The following is a 21,517-nucleotide window of genomic DNA, read 5'->3' on the forward strand; positions in this document are numbered from 1 at the left end:
AGTTCAGATGGATGCAGGGTGCATGTGGATGCAGAGTGCAGGTGGGTGCAGAGTTCAGGTGGGTGCAGAGTTCAGGTGGGTGCAGGGTGCAGCGTTCAGGTGGGTGCAGAGTTCAGGTGGGTGCAGAGTTCAGGTGGGTGCAGGGTGCAGCGTTCAGGTGGGTGCAGCGTAAAGGTGGGTGCAGAGTTCAGGTGGGTGCAGAGTTCAGGTGGGTGCAGAGTGCAGGTGGGTGCAGAGTGCAGGTGGGTGCAGAGTTCAGGTGGGTGCAGAGTGCAGGTGGGTGCAGAGTGCAGGTGGGTGCAGGATGCAGAGTTCAGGTGGGTGCAGAGTGCAGGTGGGTGCAGAGTTCAGGTGGGTGCAGGGTGCAGAGTTCAGGTGGGTGCAGGGTGCAGAGTTCAGGTGGGTGCAGGGTGCAGAGTTCAGGTGAGTGCAGGGTGCAGAGTGCAGGTGGGTGCAGAGTTCAGGTTTGTGCAGGGTACAGAGTTCAGGTGGGTGATAGATGCAGAGCGCAGGTGGGTGCAGAGTTTAGCTGGGTGCAGGGTGCAGAGCTTAGGTGGGTGCAGGGTGCAGAGTTTAGGTGGGTGCAGGGTGCAGAGTTTAGGTGGGTGCAGGGTGCATAGTTTAGGTGGGTGCAGGGTGCAGAGTTTAGCTGGGTGCAGGGTGCAGAGTTTAGGTGGGTGCAGGGTGCAGAGTTCAGATGGGTGCAGGGTGCATGTGGGTGCAGAGTGCAGGTGGGTGCAGAGTTCAGGTGGGTGCAGAGTTCAGGTGGGTGCAGGGTGCAGCATTCAGGTGGGTGCAGAGTTCAGGTGGGTGCAGAGTTCAGGTGGGTGCAGGGTGCAGCGTTCAGGTGGGTGCAGCGTAAAGGTGGGTGCAGAGTTCAGGTGGGTGCAGAGTGCAGGTGGGTGCAGGGTGCAGAGTTCAGGTGGGTGCAGGGTGCAGAGTGCAGGTGGGTGCAGAGTTCAGGTGTGTGCAGAGTTCAGGTGGGTGCAGGGTGCAGAGTTCAGGTGGGTAAAGGATGCAGAGTTTAGGTGGGTGCAGAGTTTAGGTGGGTGCAGGGTGCAGAGTTTAGGTGGGTGCAGGGTGCAGAGCTTAGGTGGGTGTAGGGTGCAGAGCTTAGGTGGGTTCAGGGTGCAGAGCTTAGGTGGGTGCAGGGTGCAGAGCTTAGGTGGGTGCAGGGTGCAGAGTTTAGGTGGGTGCAGAGTGCAGGGTGCAGGGTGCATGTGGGTGCAGAGTGCAGGTGGGTGCAGGGTGCAGAGTTCAGGTGGGTGCAGAGTTCAGGTGGGTGCATGTGGGTGCAGAGTTCAGGTGGGTGCAGAGTTCAGGTGGGTGCAGGGTGCAGAGTGCAGGTGGGTGCAGGGTGCAGAGTGCAGGGTGCATGTGGGTGCAGAGTTCAGGTGGGTGCAGAGTGCGTGCAGAGTTCAGGTGGGTGCAGAGTGTGTGCAGAGTTCAGGTGGGTGCAGAGTGCGTGCAGAGTTCAGGTGGGTGCAGAGTGCAGGGTGCATGTGGGTGCAGAGTTCAGGTGGGTGCAGAGTTCAGGTGGGTGCAGGGTGCAGAGTTCAGGTGGGTGCAGAGTTCAGGTGGGTGCAGGGTGCAGAGTTCAGGTGGGTGCAGAGTTCAGGTGGGTGCAGAGTGCAGGGTGCATGTGGGTGCAGAGTTCAGGTGGGTGCAGAGTTCAGGTGGGTGCAGAGTGCGTGCAGAGTTCAGGTGGGTGCAGAGTGCGTGCAGAGTTCAGGTGGGTGCAGAGTGCGTGCAGAGTTCAGGTGGGTGCAGGGTGCAGAGTTCAGGTGGGTGCAGAGTGCAGGGTGCATGTGGGTGCAGAGTTCAGGTGGGTGCAGAGTGCAGGGTGCATGTGGGTGCAGAGTTCAGGTGGGTGCAGAGTTCAGGTGGGTGCAGGGTGCAGGTGGGTGCAGAGTTCAGGTTGGTGCAGGGTGCAGGTAGGTACAGGGTGCAGGTAGGTACATGGTGCAGGTAGGTGCAGGTAGGTACAGGGTGCAGGTAGGTACATGGTACAGGTAGGTGCAGGTAGGTACAGGGTGCAGTTAGGTACAGAGTGCAGGTAGGTACAGGGTGCAGAGTTCCACCACTAAATCACCATCCTGGACAGAACTGTCTTCCCCCTCCCAGCACAGACACACATCCCCCTTCCTGTACAATTAGCACATATTAAACTTTCCCCTGTGAACACAGACCTCAGATACAGCGCGGCTCAATCCAGAGAGATGTCCCTCCTCACAGGCTCCTCTCATGACCTGTAAGACACGTCAGAGCCGGGGAGGAGCCACCTAGCAAAAGCTTCCCCTCCCCGCCTCTAGTGTAACAGGCAGCGGCGAGCGATGCTTGCTGCGGGAGTGTGGATAGGTGCCGAGAATCCGGCCGGACAGGAGCGCTGTGTCACTTCTAAATACAGAAGCCTGGCTTCTGTGTTTAGAAGTGACAGTACTGAGCGGAAAGCACAGGGCAGCAACGTAGATGGCGGAACTCTCTTCCACCACATTCCGGCTGAAAAAAGTCCTGGTGTCACCCCTCTTGCGGGTGTCACCCGGGTGCGGACCGCACCCCCCGCACCCCCATAGTGACGCCACTGGATATTGGGAACTAGAGAAAAGTGCAGAGAATATCGGGGAACTGGAGAAAGTGCAGAGAAAAGTAACCAAACTGATAAGAGGCATGGAAGAGCTCAGCTATGGGGAAAGATTAGAGAAACCAAATCTATTCCTTCTTGAGAAGAGGAGATTTAGAGGGGATATGATCAACATACAAATACATAAGGGGTCCATATAGTGAACTTGGTGTTGAGTTAGTCACTTTAAGTTCATCAGGAAGGAATTTTTTTCCCCTGCTCTAGCAAATTGGAGCATGCTTTGCTAGGGGTTATCGCCTTCCTCTGGATCAACTGTGGGTGAAGGATTCTGTATATGGGATTGTATTTATTTTAATTTTTTGGTTGAACTAGATGGACTTGTGTCTTTTTTCAATCTGACTAACTATGTAACTATGTAACTCCCTTCATGACCAGGGCATTTTTTGCAATTCAGAACTGTGCTCCTTTAACTGGCAATTGCCTGGTCATGCAACATTGTACACAAATGAAATTTATATATTTTTTTCACACAAATATAGCTTTCTTTTGGGGGTACCAGTATGTCGCCTAGTTTGACTGTGCCACCCATCCACAGTAAATGTACTGTGGGCAGGCAGCATGAGGTTAGATGGAACATTTTCTCAACAGACAGTTGTACTACAACACTGAAAAATCATTTGGTGATCCGTAAGAATTTTTTGTGTTAATGCAATTTTTAAAAGCACATATTTGTAATGCTAAGGAAAATATATGTAAACTTCGATGCTACAGTAATTTCCAAATGAATAAACATTTTTCACAAATAAAAGGTGCAAAACGTTTTTATGCAGTAATAGATGCAACACAGGTTGGTGCCGCCAAGAAAAGTAGAAGAAATGAAGCCTGTTAAACCATATAATGACTAGTAGTATCTAAACTGAAGTCTGCTAAATTATGGAACATAGTTTTTAACAATGTTTTAATGATATTTACAAAAAAAATGTTCTTATTTATTTTTATGTTACACAACTATATAGATAACTAAGTTGATAAAAGAATTGTGTGCACTTTCTTGACTATGGAGGCCCACAGAAATAGTAAATGTGGTCTTGCCCAACTTATTTCTGCTTTACAGTATATTGCATGTTGCATCATCTTTGTTCTAATGTGCAGGTAGTTCTTCTATTCACAACATTTAATTTACGTTGAAAGCGCTGCTCCGCCCCCTCTCTCTCCTCATTGGCTCACTAACTTTGATTGACAGCAGTGGGAGCCAAAGGCGTTTTGTTGGTGTCTCAGCCAAAGAGGAGCTAGAGTCTCTCGTGCAACATTGCTGGATCGAGAGGGGGCTCAGGTAACTATTAGGGGGCTGAGGGGGCTGATGCACACTGAAGTCTTTTTATCGTAATACATAGAATGCATTATGATAAAAAACCTTCTGCCTTTACAACTTTAAGCCGGCCATAGAAGAGACCGGCCAAGATTCGAACCATGTATAGGTTACTAATTCAATGGACTTTTGGTGGTTCGTACAGTAAAAATCCACTAACGCTCATGTTGCAATAACATTCGGTCAAGATCAACACCTCTTTTGTGGAGGGTGCGTGGTCCAAGGCAAACAAAGTATCTTGGGTAAATCATAATTATGGTGCAATCCAAGGTGTCAACTAATTGGAGTTTCAAGTTGTTTTTTAGTGAGTGATACATGACTAAGAATACATTGGGGGGATGCTTGTTTGTCTTCCCATTGTAAAATGATCCGCAGTCACATTGTATAAGGTACACAATGCCGAATGTTTAGCAGTTGGCAAAAAATTTGGGTGTATAGACATGGCCATTGGGTAAAGTTATTACATAGCATGTAGAAGGAAACAATAATAGTTACATTTGATACAAGTGGAGGTACCAGTTCTGCAGCGAGTTGATGTGGTTTTACTTGCAAAAATATGCATGGGTTTTGAAGTAAATGTAAAGATAATATCTGTATTCACGCTTTGGGCCCCCCTCCCCCCTTCCAAGCCGCTTGCTATAGGAGCACTCGTGCAGGCTTGATCGAGATTGGGCTGTGGTAAGTATTAAGAGGGTGCTGAGGAACTAAATACATATGTTTTTTATCTTAATCCAGGGAAAAGCATTAAGGTAAAACACCTTCTGCCTTTACAACCACTTTAAGCTTACACTTTAGCCATAAAGTGCTCTAGACTCAGAACTTTACCCATATTTTTTTTTTTGCTGTAATGACTAATTACTTTGTGATGTCCCCTCATAGAGAATTAAATTGGGGGATATAGAACTAGAAAGGCAAATTCAGTGTTTGATCAAAAACTTTTACCAATGTTTTCATAAAGTCGGGAGGTTTGAGATGATTATTTGTGTTCATAGTTTAGATATTTCAGCTTTCTTTCTGCTAAGATTTCCCTTGAGCTTGCACTTTTGGATTCTCCACTGGACATGAGGTGAAATTCCATCAGATGCTTTACAAATAGATCCATTATACAACCCCCCCCCCTCATTCACCACCACACACACCCACACACCTCTCCCAGGATTATAATTCTGACTTGAACATTCACTTTATTATATACATGACCTTTTCTTCAGGTTGTTCAGTACATCTCTTGTAAGGGAACAACGTCATAAAGAATTGCACTTAAAATCTCCATGCACCTTACCCACTAGATTCTAGAGACATGAATTAATGCTTTTTAAAAACATTTATCCATTTTGTTTTTCTTTTAACTAGTTGGATATCGGGTATACTACACATACACAAAAAAAAATTAAAGAATTCCAGGTATTGATATTTTATCCTTACTTACATATAACATATCTGGCCAATGCCCCTGGAAGCTGGAAATTACTGAAGTAAACACTGCTACTCCAGTGATCTCCAATTTCTTCCTGGGCTAGCTCTGAATGGCTGCCCTGCTACATTCTGAACACAGATCGGTCACTTGGCTGGAAGCAAGTGGAGATCGCTTTGTAGCGTTGTCTACTTCAGTGATTTTTAGCTTCCGGCATTAGTCAGGTATAGTATATGAATAGTTAATCATCTCAAACCTATTGAAAAAATGAAGAATTAAAAAAAAAAAAAAAAAAACACCTTATATTCAATCATTAAATAACTTTACCATGTTTTCTAATGGAAAGAAATAATTTTAGTGTCATTATAAACTGAACAAACCATAGAATAAAATATGCACATTTTATCTACAGGGACACATGTTTTAGAACTAACACTGGTCAAAAATCTAAATATATTTAGACAGTGTTGCCAAGAGACATTTTTGTTTTACTTTGTTATCCTTGAATCAATAGGACAGAAGTTGAAATGTAAAAATAGCTCTGGTCTATAAAAGGCATGAAGGGTGGGTACTGATGGGCACTGATGAGGCGGCACTCATGTGCACTCATGAGGAGGCACTAATGAGGTTGCACTGATAGGTGGCACTGATGGGCACTGATAGGTGGCAATGATGGGCACTGATAGGCAGCACAGATAGGTGGCACTGACTGGCACTGATAGTTGACACTGATGGGCACTGATAGGTGGCAATGATAGGCATCACTGACAGGCACTCGCAGGCAGCACTGATGGGCACTGACAGGCAACACTGATTGGCACTGGTTGGCAGGACTTATTGGCACTAGTTGGCAGAACTGGTGGGCACTGATGATCAGTGCCCTGATTATCAGCATTGATGTCCCCTGTGTGGATTTTCCAGTTATCAGCTCTCCTCTCCTCACGAGCTGTCAGCGTGAGGAGATATATGCAGATAACCAGCAAATCCTGTGCTGATCACATGGTAAAGAACCACTGTGATTGGCGCTTTACCATGATCTGTGATCAGCTGTGTCTCAAGGACCACGCTGTGACTGTTATTTGGCTATATGGCAAGGTCATGAAGAGGTTAAGCATCTGGAAAAAAAATGTAAAGGAAAAAAATGCACAGATTTGTAGCAGAGCTTTTATGCCCTTTTTTTTTTGATAGACCACAGTTTTGGAGGGAGAGAGCAAGCACATCTGTGAATAAAAAATGAATGCATTTTTTACGAGTCTGAAGAAGGAGAAAATGTTATAAAGCTTGCACCACAGATTTTAAACCTGTATGAACAGGCTGCAATTTCTGAGTAACTAGGAAGGCATATTGCATCTGGAAAGAAAAAAATGGTTTCTTGATTCAGAAACTAAAGATGGAAAATTTTAGTTTAGCACTACAGCCATTACGCCTTTCTTGACAGGCCACAATTTCTTACGAATTGAGCAGGCATATTGCATCTGAAACAAACAAGTTGTGTCTATTTTTTTTTCACACTGCAGAGATAGAAATAGATAGCCCTGCTGCCACACACCTCACCTGGTCCAAGTGGTTAGAAGGCAAAAACAGCCTCTGCAAGCTTAATCCAGGCCAGGCCAGGCACGCCCCAACATGTTTTGTCACCCCCCCGGGGCATGACCTGTATGAATGAAGCTCAGTCTGCTTTAACCTGCCAACCACTCAGGCCAAGCGAGGTGTACAGTGATCGTCAGGGGCGTAGCTAGAGCAATTGGCACCCGAGACGGATCCTATATATGGCACCCCCCTTCCCCTAGGGCGGATCTTATATCTGGCTAACCCCCCTGGGGAGGATCCTATATCTGGCACACCCCCCCAAGGCAGATCCTATATCAGTGATCAGTGCCCTGATTATCAGCATTGATGTCCCCTGTGTGGATTTGCCAGTTATCAGCTCTCCTCTCCTCACGCGCTGTCAGCGTGAGGAGATATATGCAGCTATCCAGCAAATCCTGTGCTGATCACATGGTAAGGAACCACTGTGATTGGCGCTTTACCATAATCTGTGATCAGCTGTGTCTCAAGGACCACACTGTGGCTGTTATTTGGCTATAACAGGGTCGTGAAGAGGTTAAGCATCTGGAAAAAAAATGTAAAGGAAAAAATTGCACAGATTTGCAGCAGAGCTTTTATGCCCTTTTTTTTGATTGACCACAGTTTTGGAGGGAGAAAGCAAGCACATCTGTGAATAAAAAATGAATGCATTTTTTTAACCTGCCAACCACTCAGGCCAAGCGAGGTGTACAGTGATCGGCAGGGGCGTAGCTAGAGCAATTGGCACCCAAGACGGATCCTATATATGGCACCCCCCTTCCCCCGGGACGGATCTTATATCTGGCTAACCCCCCCGGGATGATCTTGTATCTGGCACACCACCCCAGGGCAGATCCTATATCTGGCACCCTCCCAGGGCAGACCTGACCAGTGGCGTCACTAGCGCTGGTGTCACCTATTGCAGTAAAACATGCTGTCACCCCCCACCTATTTTTGGGCCAGTAGCCCGGTTGGCAGCCCAGCATTGGAGCTGGTTGGCGCTGATTGCAGTGGTCAATAATGCCTGCAGGCAGTATTATCGCTAGAGGATGGAAGGTTCGGTACTTCCTAATGACTCAGTCCCTAGAAATAGTAATGGATAATAGCTGACAGGCCCTCTTACCAGACCCAGCGAAACTGCAGCAGTGATTCCTCCGGCTGGACGTTTGCTCACTCTGGGTTGCCCAGGGCGACTCTGGTCAGTAATGTAGCATGTCTGTACCCTGGCAGCGGCTCAGTCTTTCTCTCTCTAGTGGTGCTGGGCAGAAGCGTGGCTCTCACTCTGGTGGTGCTGGGCAACGTGGCACTCTTTGGTGGTGCTGGGCAGTGTGGCTCTCTCTGGTGCTGTTGGGCAGTGTGGCTCTCTCTGGCGGTGCTGGGCAGCGTGGCTCTCTCTCCTGGTGCTGGGCAGCGTGGTTCTCTCTGGTGGCACTGTACAGTGTAGCTTTCTCTAGTGACGCTGGACAGCGTGGCCCTCTCTGTTGGCACTGGGAAGCATGGCTCTCTCTGGTTGCTCTGGGCTGTAGTCTGTAGTCTGCTCCCTGTGGAAAATGGGGCCACCAATCTTCTATGACCACATGTCCCATGATGCTCCCCTAGTCTTCTTTGATTGGCCTGCCATTGTGGCCAATGGGTAATGAACAGAGCAGGCAGGAAGCTGGGCGGGGAACCTGGTGAAAGCCGCTGTCTCTTCTCTCTGACAGGAGAAGGGAGGGGGTGAGCAAGGGAAACCTCTGACAGCCCGCAGCTCACCTTTCCCCTGTCACAGTGGCACTGGCCTGACACTCCCCAAATATGTGGCACCCGGGGTAGACCACCCCCCTGTAGGTACGCCACTGGTGACCAGGCTATCTCTTCCTATCTCTGCAGCATGTATTTGGTTTGGACGGACCTCTCCTCAGCCTGTACTCTCACTAGTCAGTGACATCCAAAGCATCAGACCTTGATAGCCTGAACAGGGACCCTTAAACTGCATAAATCTGCAGCACACCTTTTGAAGTCTTTAGTGGATAGGCCACTATTTCTGAGAAAGAGAGTAAGCACATTGCATGTGAATTAACAATTTAGTTTCTTTTTTCTAAGACCGAAGTTGGAAAATGGGGTACAGATTTGCATCACAGATAGTAAGCCTGTATGATCCTGCTGCAATTTCTGAGTTACTAAGTGGGTATATTGCATCTGGAGATTAAAAAATCTGCGTATTTTTGTGTTTAAATTGAAAATAAAATGAACAGTAACAACATTAATCAATATGTACCACTACTTTGAAGCCATTGGATAGGCTTGTAATCTTTTTCGGGTACGTCAGTTTTTCTGAGGCAGATAGCAAGTAGATTAAAGCTAGAAATATGCAATTTTTTTTTTCAAGAATAATTCACAGTGGCCATACTAAAAGCAAGTTGTTAAAAAGGGGAGTTATTTCATCCAAGACAAATAGAGAAACAATACAAAAAAATGCAGAACAATTACACATTTGGACAGGACAATAGTGTTGATGTAGACAGCAGGCAGATTGAATCTGGAGAAAAAAAAATATTCTTATTTTCTATTTAAACTTTAAAACGTTGAAATGTATGTGGTTTCAAGTACACCGTCAAGATTTTTTTGGATAGACTGTTATATCTGAGAGAGCAAGCAGATTTCATCAATAAAATAAATCATTAATATAAAATTAGATGCAATCTGCATAGAGATAAAAATAAAGCTGTACAGATTTGCTCAAGAGAATCTTATCCAAGAGGCTCCTACAGAGGTTAATTCCCTCCGGACAGAAGTATCAAATAAGGATAAACATGGCAGGTACAGTATGTTGTCCAGGGCCCAACAAATAAATAATATGGAGTCTCAAAGTGATGGTGTAACTGACCATGAAGTGAAGTGGCTCACTAATGCTGAGATGAAAAGAATTGGACATGCATCTGGCAGAGCTCTGGGAGTGATGTCAGCTACCTCAAGAGAGTTAAGCTTAGTACACTTGATCGGATTTTCCGGCAGGAATTGTGTAATGACAGGCTGTTGCCCTTTATAAACCAGTCCAAATCACTCTTTATTAAATTGGCAATCCTTAGATTTCTCACAAAGTATTTTTGGTAGCACCTTCATTAACGTCTATTCTGACTTGACAGTGTTGATCTCACAATATTAAAAAACATTATTTTGTATAGCGTCTTTAAAGGTAGCTTCTTAAAGCGCTTTACAATGAAAACACAAGAGATACACAGGATAACATAAAGGAAAAAAGGGACAATTATGTGAAAGCTTATCTAGAAAAAAGTTTTAAGATTGGATTAGAATGAAATTAGAGAAGATGACTCTCTGATGTTCTTTGGAAGTGAATTCAGGAGTTTTGGAGCATAGCAGGAGAAGTCTCTGTCTCTCATTGAGTGTTGGTGAGTAGGAGGCAAACACAGAAGACCAGACTTTTGAGGAGTAGGTGAGCAAGAGGATCTTAAAGTCTATCCAAAACCAGAGGGTAACCAGTGCAAGGACTCTAGGATAGGGGTAATATGATCACTTTTATAAGACCTAGTCAGGATTCTAGCTGCAGAATTTTATTTTCAATAACAACAAACATATTGAAGTCTATTAATAGTGGATTTAGGTACACCAGTGAGTAGAGCATTGGAGTAGTCAAGTCAAGGAGAACACAAATGTATGGATCAGCTTTTCAGCTACAGTGTATGATAGCATAGGACGCAGCCAAGCAATGTTTTTCAAGTGCAAAAAGATGCTCTGACAATATTTTATAAATGTGGATCAAAGGTTAAACTAGAAACAAATATCACCCCTAGATTTTTGAAGCTCAGATACAGTGCCATCTATAGATAAACTACTAGGACTGGCCTTACATAATTGATGGTGTGTGTGTGTGTGTGGGGGGGGGGGGTACCAATAAGCAGGTCTATAGTCTTGTCACAGTTTAATTGAAAGAAAATGTGGGTCATCCAAGTTTTTATAATCACAAATACAGTTAGATAGGAGAGAAGCAGCCAAAGTATGTCCTGTTTAATATGGATGTATATGTTATCAGCATAGAAGTGATAATTGACAAAAAAAGATAAATGGCGCAAGAATACACATCAAACATAAATGAATAATACACATAAACGTAAAACCAGTCCAGGATAAAGTGGGCAGTGTAACTAAATCTCCTGAATATGCAAAATCAAAAGTGTAAAAATATAAAAAATCTGCCACAAAACATCCAGAGAGTAACAAAATAATAGCTATGAAAAAATAAAATCAATGAAAAAATATATATAGTTCAAAGGAATCTGATACTCGGCACCAGCGGCAGCTTACTTGAGAGTGGAAGCAAACAACTCTGAAAGATAATATGAGAAAAAAGGCAAGAAGCGCCAATCTAAGTGCAGTATCATAAAAACTTTAATTAGAAATATGTAAAAACAACAGCCAAATGGCTACTCACAAGGACAGGATAAATACAGGCAAGGACATATAATGGGTCCAGGGACGTCCTCCTCAGATGTTATAAAGGTGCATGATGTCGGTTCCGGAGGAGATGTTGTCAGCGCTATGATGTGCGGGTGGTATGTGGGGTCTCCGCTGTAGGTGCTGAGCTGCAAGGAAGATGGGAAGGTCCGAGTGTCCGCAAGGAGAGCCGGCATCTACTGGGACATGAGGAGCAGGAAACAGGAACCGGATGGAGACCAGCGTGGAATGCAAACACTGTTCCAGAAACTATAGGGCGGAAGTGACGTATGGACGTGTCAGATGACGCGTTTCAATGCTTCCGCATTTTCTTCAGATCTAACAGGCTAATGGAGCGAGTGTCCTTTATGTGGGAACTAGGAATCGGTTGCTAAGCAACAAATTAAACCGAGCACAACATACTGAGTAAAATAAAAAAGTGGAATGAAGTATAAGAATTAGATTGGTACACCAAGCAAATATGAGGATAGAATGTAAGAAAGGTTGATGCTGAAGGAGATAAATAAATATATGTGAAAGGAAAACAAGAAAAATGAAAAAATAAAAATGATAAAAAAATATAATAAAATATGGAGTAATTAATAATGAATGGTTTATGGCAAATAATGTATATGGATAACAATGTAGAAAAATGTAGAAAAAATGTAAGAAAAAAGTACCACCTACAGCGGAGACCCCACATACCACCCGCACATCATAGCGCTGACAACATCTCCTCCGGAACCGACATCATGCACCTTTATAACATCTGAGGAGGATGTCCCTGGAGCCATTATATGTCCTTGCCTGTATTTATCCTGTCTTTGTGAGTAGCCATTTGGCTGTTGTTTTTACATATTTCTAATTAAAGTTTTTATGATACTGCACTTAGATTGGCGCTTCTTGCCTTTTTTCTCATTTTTCTCATAGAAGTGATAATTGAACTGATGTGATCTTTGCAGCTGACCAAGTGGAAACATGTAAATGCTGAAAAGTAAGGGACCCAAGATTGAACCCTGAGGAACACCTTACTTGACTAGACCAACATCAGACTGGAATCCGCCAAGAGAAACAGTTACAGCGATCAGTAAGATATGACTTAATGTGGTTGTAACCTTAAAAAATAGTTTTTTTTTTTTAATTCTCCTGTTCCTTTAAAGTGTGATCAGTAGCATAGTGTTGTTGCAGTGTAATGTATCCCTCTCTTTGATCTAAAATACCTGGTTGATCCTGCTTGTGCTGACCACAGTAATCATGGCTGCTGATCCATGAGACTGTGGTCAGTTTACAAGCCTCCATAATCCTGCTGTGTGTGCACAGTCTTTTCCTCTCCCCCTCTCTACCTGTCTGTAATTTCTTGGTCTGTGTGTGAGAGCCGATCTCATCCCTGACCCTCCCCTCTCCTCCTGCCTCTTTTCCTATCCTCTTTCTTTTAGTAAGATATTCAGTACAGTATGTCAGTATTTTTTAAATTATAATCCTAAATACCTTTTTTGCACAGCTCCTCTGTGTGGTCACATGACCTCCCTCTGCTGGTTGGCTGATATCAGTGGGGAATGTCAGCCTCTCCCACTGCTCTTCTTAGATCGAGGAAGGAGACCAGAGAGAGATCAGGCAACTGCATAGAGGAGCTGTGCAAAAAGGTATTTAGGATTGCTAAAACAGAGAGGATACAAGTAATTGTGTTATGTGAATTTACAGTCTCTTTAATCCAATTCAGAGCCAGTTCTGTGACTCCAAATATGGTTTCAAGGTGAGAGAGGAACCGACATCATGCACCTTTATAACATCTGAGGAGGACGTCCCTGGACCCATTATATGTCCTTGCCTGTATTTATCCTGTCCTTGTGAGTAGCCATTTGGCTGTTGTTTTTACATATTTCTAATTAAAGTTTTTATGATACTGCACTTAGATTGGCGCTTCTTGCCTTTTTTCTCATTTTTCTCATAGAAGTGATAATTGAACCGATGTGATCTTTGCAGCTGACCAAGTGGAAACATGTAAATGCTGAAAAGTAAGGGACCCAAGATTGAGCCCTGAGGAACACTTTACTTGACTAGACCAACATCAGACTGGAATCCGCCGAGAGAAACAGTTACAGCGATCAGTAAGATATGACTTAATGTGGTTGTAACCTTAAAAAATAGTTTTTTTTTTTAATTCTCCTGTTCCTTTAAAGTGTGATCAGTAGCATAGTGTTGTTGCAGTGTATTGTATCCCTTTCTTTGATCTAAAATACCTGGTTGATCCTGCTTGTACTGACCACAGTAATCATGGCTGATGATCCATGAGACTGTGGTCAGTTTACAAGCCTCCGTAATCCTGCTGTGTGTACACAGTCTTTTTCTCTCCCCCTCTCTACCTGTCTGTCGTTTCTTGGTCTGTGTGTGGGAGCCGATCTCATCCCTGACCCTCCCCTCTCCTCCTGCCTCTTTTCCTATCCTCTTTCTTTTAGTAAGATATTCAGTACAGTATGTCAGTATTTTTTAAATTATAATCCTAAATACCTTTTTGCACAGCTCCTCTGTGTGGTCACATGACCTCCCTCTGCTGGTTGGCTGATATCAGTGGGGAATGTCAGCCTCTCCCACTGCTCTTCTTAGATCGAGGAAGGAGACCAGAGAGAGATCAGGCAACTGCACAGAGGAGCTGTGCAAAAAGGTATTTAGGATTGCTAAAACAGAGAGGATACAAGTAATTGTGTTATGTGAATTTACAGTCTCTTTAATCCAATTCAGAGCCAGTTCTGAGACTCCAAATATGGTTTCAAGGTGAGAGAGTAAAATATTGTGGTCTACACTATCAAGGGCAGAACTAAGAGCCAGTAGAATAAGAAAAGTTAATGAGCCGTAATCAGAAGCTAACAGAAGGTCGTTAGTGACTTTGACCAAGGCAGTTTCTGTGCTGTGCCTCTCTTTGATCTACAAACAAGATCTGAAAATAAGATTTAAGGGCTTCAAATAGGTTATTTAAAGACAGGTGAGATATCACAGCATGCTCAAGGTTCTTGGCAAGGAAGAGTAAGTAAGATATTGGCTAAAAATTGTTGACAAGGACTCAACCCATTAAAGAGATTACTCCATACTTCCTGTCACAGTGATAAAGGTTTTACCAGAAGGGAAGAGAGGAATAGATATCAACAAAAAGCTTAAGTGTTTCTAGCCTCCCTCTACTCTACTTTTAAAAAATATCTTCTGTTTCTATCTGGTGAAAGCTTTGTAAATGGGGAAAACTTACTCTAACAGAACCATGGATAACAGTAGACCCCGACAGCAAGGGAAAGACAGCAGGGAAAGTCACTGCAGTGGAGGTGGAGATGACCACTCGCAGTCGTGCAGCCCTCCAGCCAGCTGGGGGAGGAAGCAGGAACGTGGCCGGTGGATTGAGGGCATACATGACGCCGTAGAGAGGGGAGAATATCAGGGGCACTGCAGGAGCGGAGATGCGCCGATACGGAAGCCCAGAAATCGGAGGACTTCAGAGGAAAGCCGGCCGTGGCTCACCCATGCTCCATACCACACACGTCCACAGCTCACAGAACCGGAGCCCGATCACAAACGGGAGAGGCAGGCAGATGTCTGAAGGAGTAGAGGAGCGGAGTGGAGGCAGCTGTAGCGGACACACAGCACTTGTTGAAATGGAGCAGAAAGGCACCCTGCAGAAACCCAAAGGTATGGATGAAATTTCTTGGGGGAATGGGCCTAAAAAAGGCAAAGAGGGACTTCCAGAGCTGAGGGACACCCCAACAGAGCAGGGATTGGAGACACTAATGCCCCTTAAAGACAGAGCAACACATTTAGCGAATAAACAGGGAGTAACCCCGAAAGTAACCCCAAAAGAGAACTCAAAAGACTTAATAAGAGCCACCAATCCATTGGCAGAACCAAGGGGAGATGACTAGGATCTTGCAGGAATAGGGGTGGGACCCTCAGCGATAGTGCAAAAAATCAGAAGGGATAACATCACCTCTGCCTCCTGCTAAGCTAATGGAAGGTGTCGCTAAGGAGCATATACTCTGCACAGAGGACATAGAGATGGAGACAGCAAGGGGTGGTAATGACCAAGATTCAGAGATATTAGAGAACTGATAAGAGCATTACCCATGAAAACAGACATACAAGAACTGATATCTATGGTAGAGAGGTCATGTAAACAGGCAGTGGAGGATCTCAGGGAAGAAATGGTGGCGGTGGGAAACAGAGTGGAAGTGCTGGAGGAAGCCAAGATGAGATTAAACACACTGTGGGAGAAGTCCAGGATATTATTAGACAACAGGAAGATATGCTGAACACCTATAGAGATCAATTGGACGATATTGAGAACAGGGATCGCCGGCAAAACATACGGATACAGAACTTACCTGAGAAATATAATAATAAAGATCTGTTAATAACGGTACAAAAACTTTTCTCACAAATCATGGGGTCGAGTATGCAGGAACCAGTAGAAATAGACAGGGTCCACCGTACTAATTCTCTTATAAGGCAGAATAAAGAAAGGCCAAGGGATGTGATATGCAAAATCCATAAGTACTCCATGAAGGAAATTATAATGAAGACTGTACTGGAAGCAATGCGGCAGGCGGAAATTAGATATCGATGGGGATTCCCCTTTTGTCTAATAGCAACACATAATGGGAAAACGGCAGTACTCTGTACAAAGGACGACCTAAAAAAGTTTGTGGAGATACTGGAACTCCCCCTGATTGACTTTGCAGACTGAAGAAGAAATAATGTGAACATCATAATACAACGTCCTGAGCCTTGGTCTCAAGTTCCAGAGAGAAGTCGACAAAGGACTTAAATAGAGAGAAGAAATGTTATGAATCACTGAGGAGGAGACGGAGGAAGGGGAAGAGGAAGGGAGGGGGAAGGGGGAAGGGAATTCCCCCCTTTTTTTTTTCCTCTCGTCTTCTTCTCGGTTCCTGGTTCCTGTTTTCCCATTCCTCCCTTTCCTCCTCAGTGCTAAAGATAGAAAAGGTGTAATAAAATAGAGGAAGCAGCTATATAAGAGAAATTAGAAAGAATGGTCCGGGGTATAAATGAGGAAAAAAGGTTCCCCCAAGTAGGTAAGTCCTGATGAGGGATTGAATAATCTGCATTAAGCGGATGGACGGGAGGGTGAGGGTTGGGCAAGGAATGCCCGTATGGGCTTAACCTCCTGGTAGATGGCACACCCTAATTAGTAGGGGGTTTTGTTGTGGTAGATTTGGGTCTTTAGATTCTGATACAGATTGCCTAATAGAAAAGGAAAATATAATAGACGGCAATAAGTTTAAAATGTATAGATCTTGGGCATTTTTTGAGACAATAACCGATGGATAACTCACTGGAGATCATGACATATAATGTAAGGGGATTGAGCTCACCTCAGAAAAGGAGCTGTTTGTGGCAGGAAGTGCGTCACCAGGCTGTGGATATAATCTACATGCAGGAGACGAACTTTACGACAGGATTGGTTCCTAAACTATCGTTATCTCACTATAACCAATGGTTTCATACACTATCCCCAATAGCAAGGGCAAGGAGAGTATCTATAGCTTTTGGGAAAACATGTCCCTTGATTACTATGGCAGTACAAACAGACACAGATGGGAGGTTTTTATTTATTAAAGGAACACTGTATGGATTTTGTTACACGTTTGCATCTATATATGCTCCAAACAATGGTACAGTAGATTTATTATTGAAAACGTTAAGAAAACTGGATAAGTTTAGGGAGGGATGTGTAATTTTGGGGGGAGATTTCAATATTATCTTGTTATCTTGGACCCTAAATTAGACACTTCATCAGGAAAAACAGCCTTCTCATTTAAAGTGCTTAAACAACTTAAAAAACATCTATGATGCCTTCATCTGGTAGATAGTTGGCGGACCTTTAACCGCTTGCCGACTGCCTCACGCAGATATACTGCGGCAGAAGGGCATGTACAGGCAGAATCACGTACCTGTACGTTCCCCTTTAAGAGGCGCCCGCGGCAAGCTCCGTGAGTCGGGTTGCGGGTCCCGTGGACTCAATCGATGCGGGGATACCCACAATCACCTCACGGGGAGGAAGAACGGGGAGATGCTAATGTAAACAAGCCTCTCCCCGTTCTGCCTAGTGACAGTGTCACTGTTCTCTGCTCCCTTTTATCGGAGCAGAGATCAATGACGTGTCACACACAGCCCATCCCCCTACAGTTAGAAACACGCCCCTAGGACACACTTAACCCCTACACTGCCACTTAGTGGTTAACCCCTTCACTGCCAGTGTCATTTACACAGGAATCAGTGCACTTGTATAGCACTGATTGCTGTATAAATGACAATGGTCCCAAAAATGTGTCAAAAATGTCCAATGTGTCCGCCATAATTTCGCAGTCACAATAAAAATGATGATCGCCGACATTAAAAAAAAAAAATATTAATAAAAATGCCATAAAACTATCTATTTTCTAAATGCTATAACTTTTGCGCAATTTTTTTACCAAAAATATGTAGAAGAATACGTATCGGCCTAAACTGAGGAAAAAAAATGTTTTTTTGTATATTTTTGGGGGATATTTATTATAGAAAATAGTAAAAATTAATGCGTTTTTTTCAAAATTGTCGCTCTTTTTTTGTTTATAGCGCAAAAAATAAAAAGCTCAGGGGTGATCAAATACCACCAAAAGAAAGCTCTATTTGTGGGAAAATAAGGACCTCAATTTTGTTTGGGAGCCACGTCGCACGACCGTGCAATTGTCAGTTAAAGCGACGCAGTGCCGAATCGCAAAAAGTGCTCTGGTCAGGAAGGGGGTAAATTCTTCCAGGGCTGAAGTGGTTAATGAGGGGTTGAAAGATTAAAGCTATTATTCAAAGACCCATAAATTATACTCTAGGTTGGATCTGTTCATAGTGGACCAGTATTATTTGGAACAAGTGAGAGCCGTGACAATAGAACAAATAACGATTTCCGACCATGCCCCAGCGGTAATGAAGTTTCTTCCGGTATCTGTGGGTCAACGGGAGCAGACATGGCAATTTAAATGAGTCATTGTTAGATGACAAACAGATAGTGGAAGATATACGGAATAAAATGATAAGTTATTTTGAAGAAAACACATCAGGAGAAGTATCAGAACAAACAATATGGGAGGCACACAAGGCTGTCATTAGGGGTGAGTTAATAGCTCATGGTTCATGAGTTAAAAAGAAGAAAAGGAAGGAGTTGGAGGATTTATAAGAAAACATACATGAGTTAGAGATTAAACATAAAAATAGTCTTGACCCTGAGGAAGCAAAACAGCTGGAAACACTTAGAACAAAACTCTCTACATATCTGGACAACTTCGTCGGGATCAGAAGAAGGGGACCAAGTAGGGGAAATAAGAGATTATATTAAAGAATCTAAATTACCACCTCTTCCTTTGGAAGCGGTGGAAAGACTGGAGGAGCAGATTACGGTAGAGGAAATTAAAAAAGCGTTAGAAAACCTACCAATGGGGAAAAGCCAGCGGGCAGATGGCCTAACAAATGCGTACTATAAAAAATGTATTTTTTTTTTTTTTTTTTACGTTATAACAAACTTTTTATTTGCAAGATTGTACATAATACATGGAAAGCATTGGTACACATGTTTAGCATCATGCAGAAGACATTCCGTACACAAAGAACATAATACACATATATTTCAATCATATAGTTAGTTCTTTAGGTTCTGACATAAACTGTACACTTCCACACCCATACCTAGTAAGTATCAGGATAAGCACCATTTATGTGCATGTCGTAGACTCTTGTAACCATCTATCCCATATTCTGTTATATTTATTTGGACAGCCTCTGTTAATATAAAGGAATTTTTTATATGGAAGGGTTGTGTTAATGTCTCTTTTCCAGTCCACCAATTGAGGGGGTTCGGATCTCATCCATTGTCTGGCAATAATTTTCCTAGCAGAGAATAAAGTTTCATGTAGGAATATTAGTGTGAATTTATCTAGTACATCTGGAAAAATCCCCAGTAGGCATTGCTTTGGGTCGAGGGTTAAAGGGGACCCCATTTCATCATGTAAGAAAGTAACTATTTGTTTCCAGTAGTCTTGTATCTTATGACAAGACCATATAAGGTGAAAGAATGTGCCTGTTTCAGTTCCACACATTGGACATGTGGTGGATTGACTTCTTTTATATCTAGCTACCCTAAGAGGAGTGAGGTATGCACGATGAAGTATAAAGATCTTGGACAGTCTGTCTGAAAGTTTGGGTGAAACCAACTTGCATGTTTTCAAGGCCTCCTCCCACTCTTCATCCTCCATCCCCCCAACCTCCCTCTCCCATCTTGGTTTCAACGCGTAGGCTAATTTTGCAGAGGTAGGGGCGGATAACATGTTGTAAAAACTTGATTATGGCTATAATAGAGTTAGGGGTGGGCTGTGGAGGACCCTGTGAAAATTGCGTTTGGATCGCATGACGGATCTGGAGATAACAAAAAAACATTTGATTCGGAATTTCGAACTCCATCTTAAGTGCCTCAAACGTTTTAAAAGTTCTGTTTGTGAACAGATGGTGTAAATAGTATATGCCCTGAGTTCTGGATTCCGTTAAGTTCCTGCAGCTTGTTATTATGCCAAAGTGGTGTATAGTCATTGAATGGTGGTGTCTCTAATTTAGAAGAAGCCAATTCCCATATGCGTCTATAATGATATAGCAAAGAATGTCTATAATCTTTTGACTGTGTGTTCCCTACACCCACTGCTATCCCGTTTATTGGATCTCCAGTATACTGAACCCAACGGGGGCTCAGCAGAATAAGAAAGCGTTCCTTGTCAGTTTTATCAATGTGAAATAGTTGGGATAGCTGTGACGCAATATAATAATGGGTAAAATCAGGTAGTGCTGTTCCACCCATGTCCATTGAATTTTTAAGTGTTTGCCATGAGAGTTTGTGTCTAGATTTCTCCCATATATATGGTTTAAGTAGTGTTTCTAATAGTTTAAAATACTTGAGGGGTAGATATACTGGAGTATGCCATAAGACGTACAGTACCTTAGGCAGTAGTACCATCTTTATTAAATTGACCCGACCCCATATTCCCAAAGGGAGGCGGGACCAGACCTGGATCTTAGATTTAATTAGGGAGAATAATGGTTCGATATTCAAGGAAATATAGTCTACTGGATTCTTGGATATTTTAACGCCAAGGTATTTTATTATACCCACCCGTTGAAGGGGTAAATTAGACTGTGATTCTGTAGGTGGAAAACTATCAATTGGTAATATCTGTGACTTTCCCCAATTAATCCTCAAGCCCGAGAATTTCCCAAATTGCTCAATTACGTTAAGAGCTGTGTGTAGAGATAGACCAGGGTCTGCCAGGTAGAGGAGAGTGTCATCTGCATAGAGGCTAATTTTCTCGGTAAGGGATCCGAATGTCAAACCTATTATCTCCTGGTTAGTATGAATGGACACGGCGAGGGGTTCCGATGCCAGAGCATAGAGCAAAGGCGAGAGCGGGCATCCCTGCCTCGTACCTCTGCTTAGGCCAAATTCCCGAGAGGGGCATCCATTGGCCACCACTCAGGCAGTTGGTTGCTGATATAACGGTTGCACCCATCTGATAAATCTGGGCCCAAATCCGTATCCCTCCATGCATCTCCATAGATATCTCCATTCAACCGAATCAAATGCCTTGGCTGTATCTAATGTTACTATCACTCTTGTGCCCACATTATCATGCTTGGCCTGGAGATTAATAAATAACTTCCTTAAATTAAAGGAGGTGTTACGGCCAGGCATAAACCCTGACTGATCCACATGTATAAGGGATAGTATTACTTGATTTAGACGTTTGGAGAGTACTTTGGCTAATATTTTGACATCCACTTGGAGTAAAGATATGGGGCGGTACGACTCAGGGTATCCTAAATCTTTCCCTGGTTTGGGTATAAGTACTATCGTGGCCTCTCTCATGGATGCAGGTAGTGTTGAGGTTTCGAACATATTGTTATACAGAGTCAGCAGTTTGGGTGTAAGTATCTCAGAAAAGTGTGCATAAAATTCAATGGGCAAACCATCAGACCCCGGGGATTTGGACCCAGCAAAGTCTGCAATAGCAATCTTTATTTCCTCTACCGTGAGGGGTGCCTCAAGAAGTTCGACTTGACTCTCCGAGAGTTGTGGAAGTATGATTTT

The 21,517-nt window shown here is 43.7% G+C and overlaps 1 long non-coding RNA gene across 1 annotated transcript in view; it reads left to right on the forward strand.

Moving 5' to 3' along the window:
- LOC141145879 (uncharacterized) overlaps positions 1–21,517 on the forward strand; it is a 164,169-nt gene that overhangs the window by 130,442 nt on the left and 12,210 nt on the right. Inside the window, exons 2-4 of the long non-coding RNA XR_012244688.1 lie at positions 12,324–12,448; positions 13,082–13,208; positions 13,345–13,469. This is a non-coding gene — a long non-coding RNA (uncharacterized lncRNA). The remainder of the gene's footprint in view (positions 1–12,323; positions 12,449–13,081; positions 13,209–13,344; positions 13,470–21,517) is intronic.

This window comes from Aquarana catesbeiana, linkage group LG05 (assembly GCF_042186555.1).
Source record: "Aquarana catesbeiana isolate 2022-GZ linkage group LG05, ASM4218655v1, whole genome shotgun sequence".
Classification (NCBI taxonomy): Eukaryota; Metazoa; Chordata; class Amphibia; order Anura; family Ranidae; genus Aquarana; species Aquarana catesbeiana.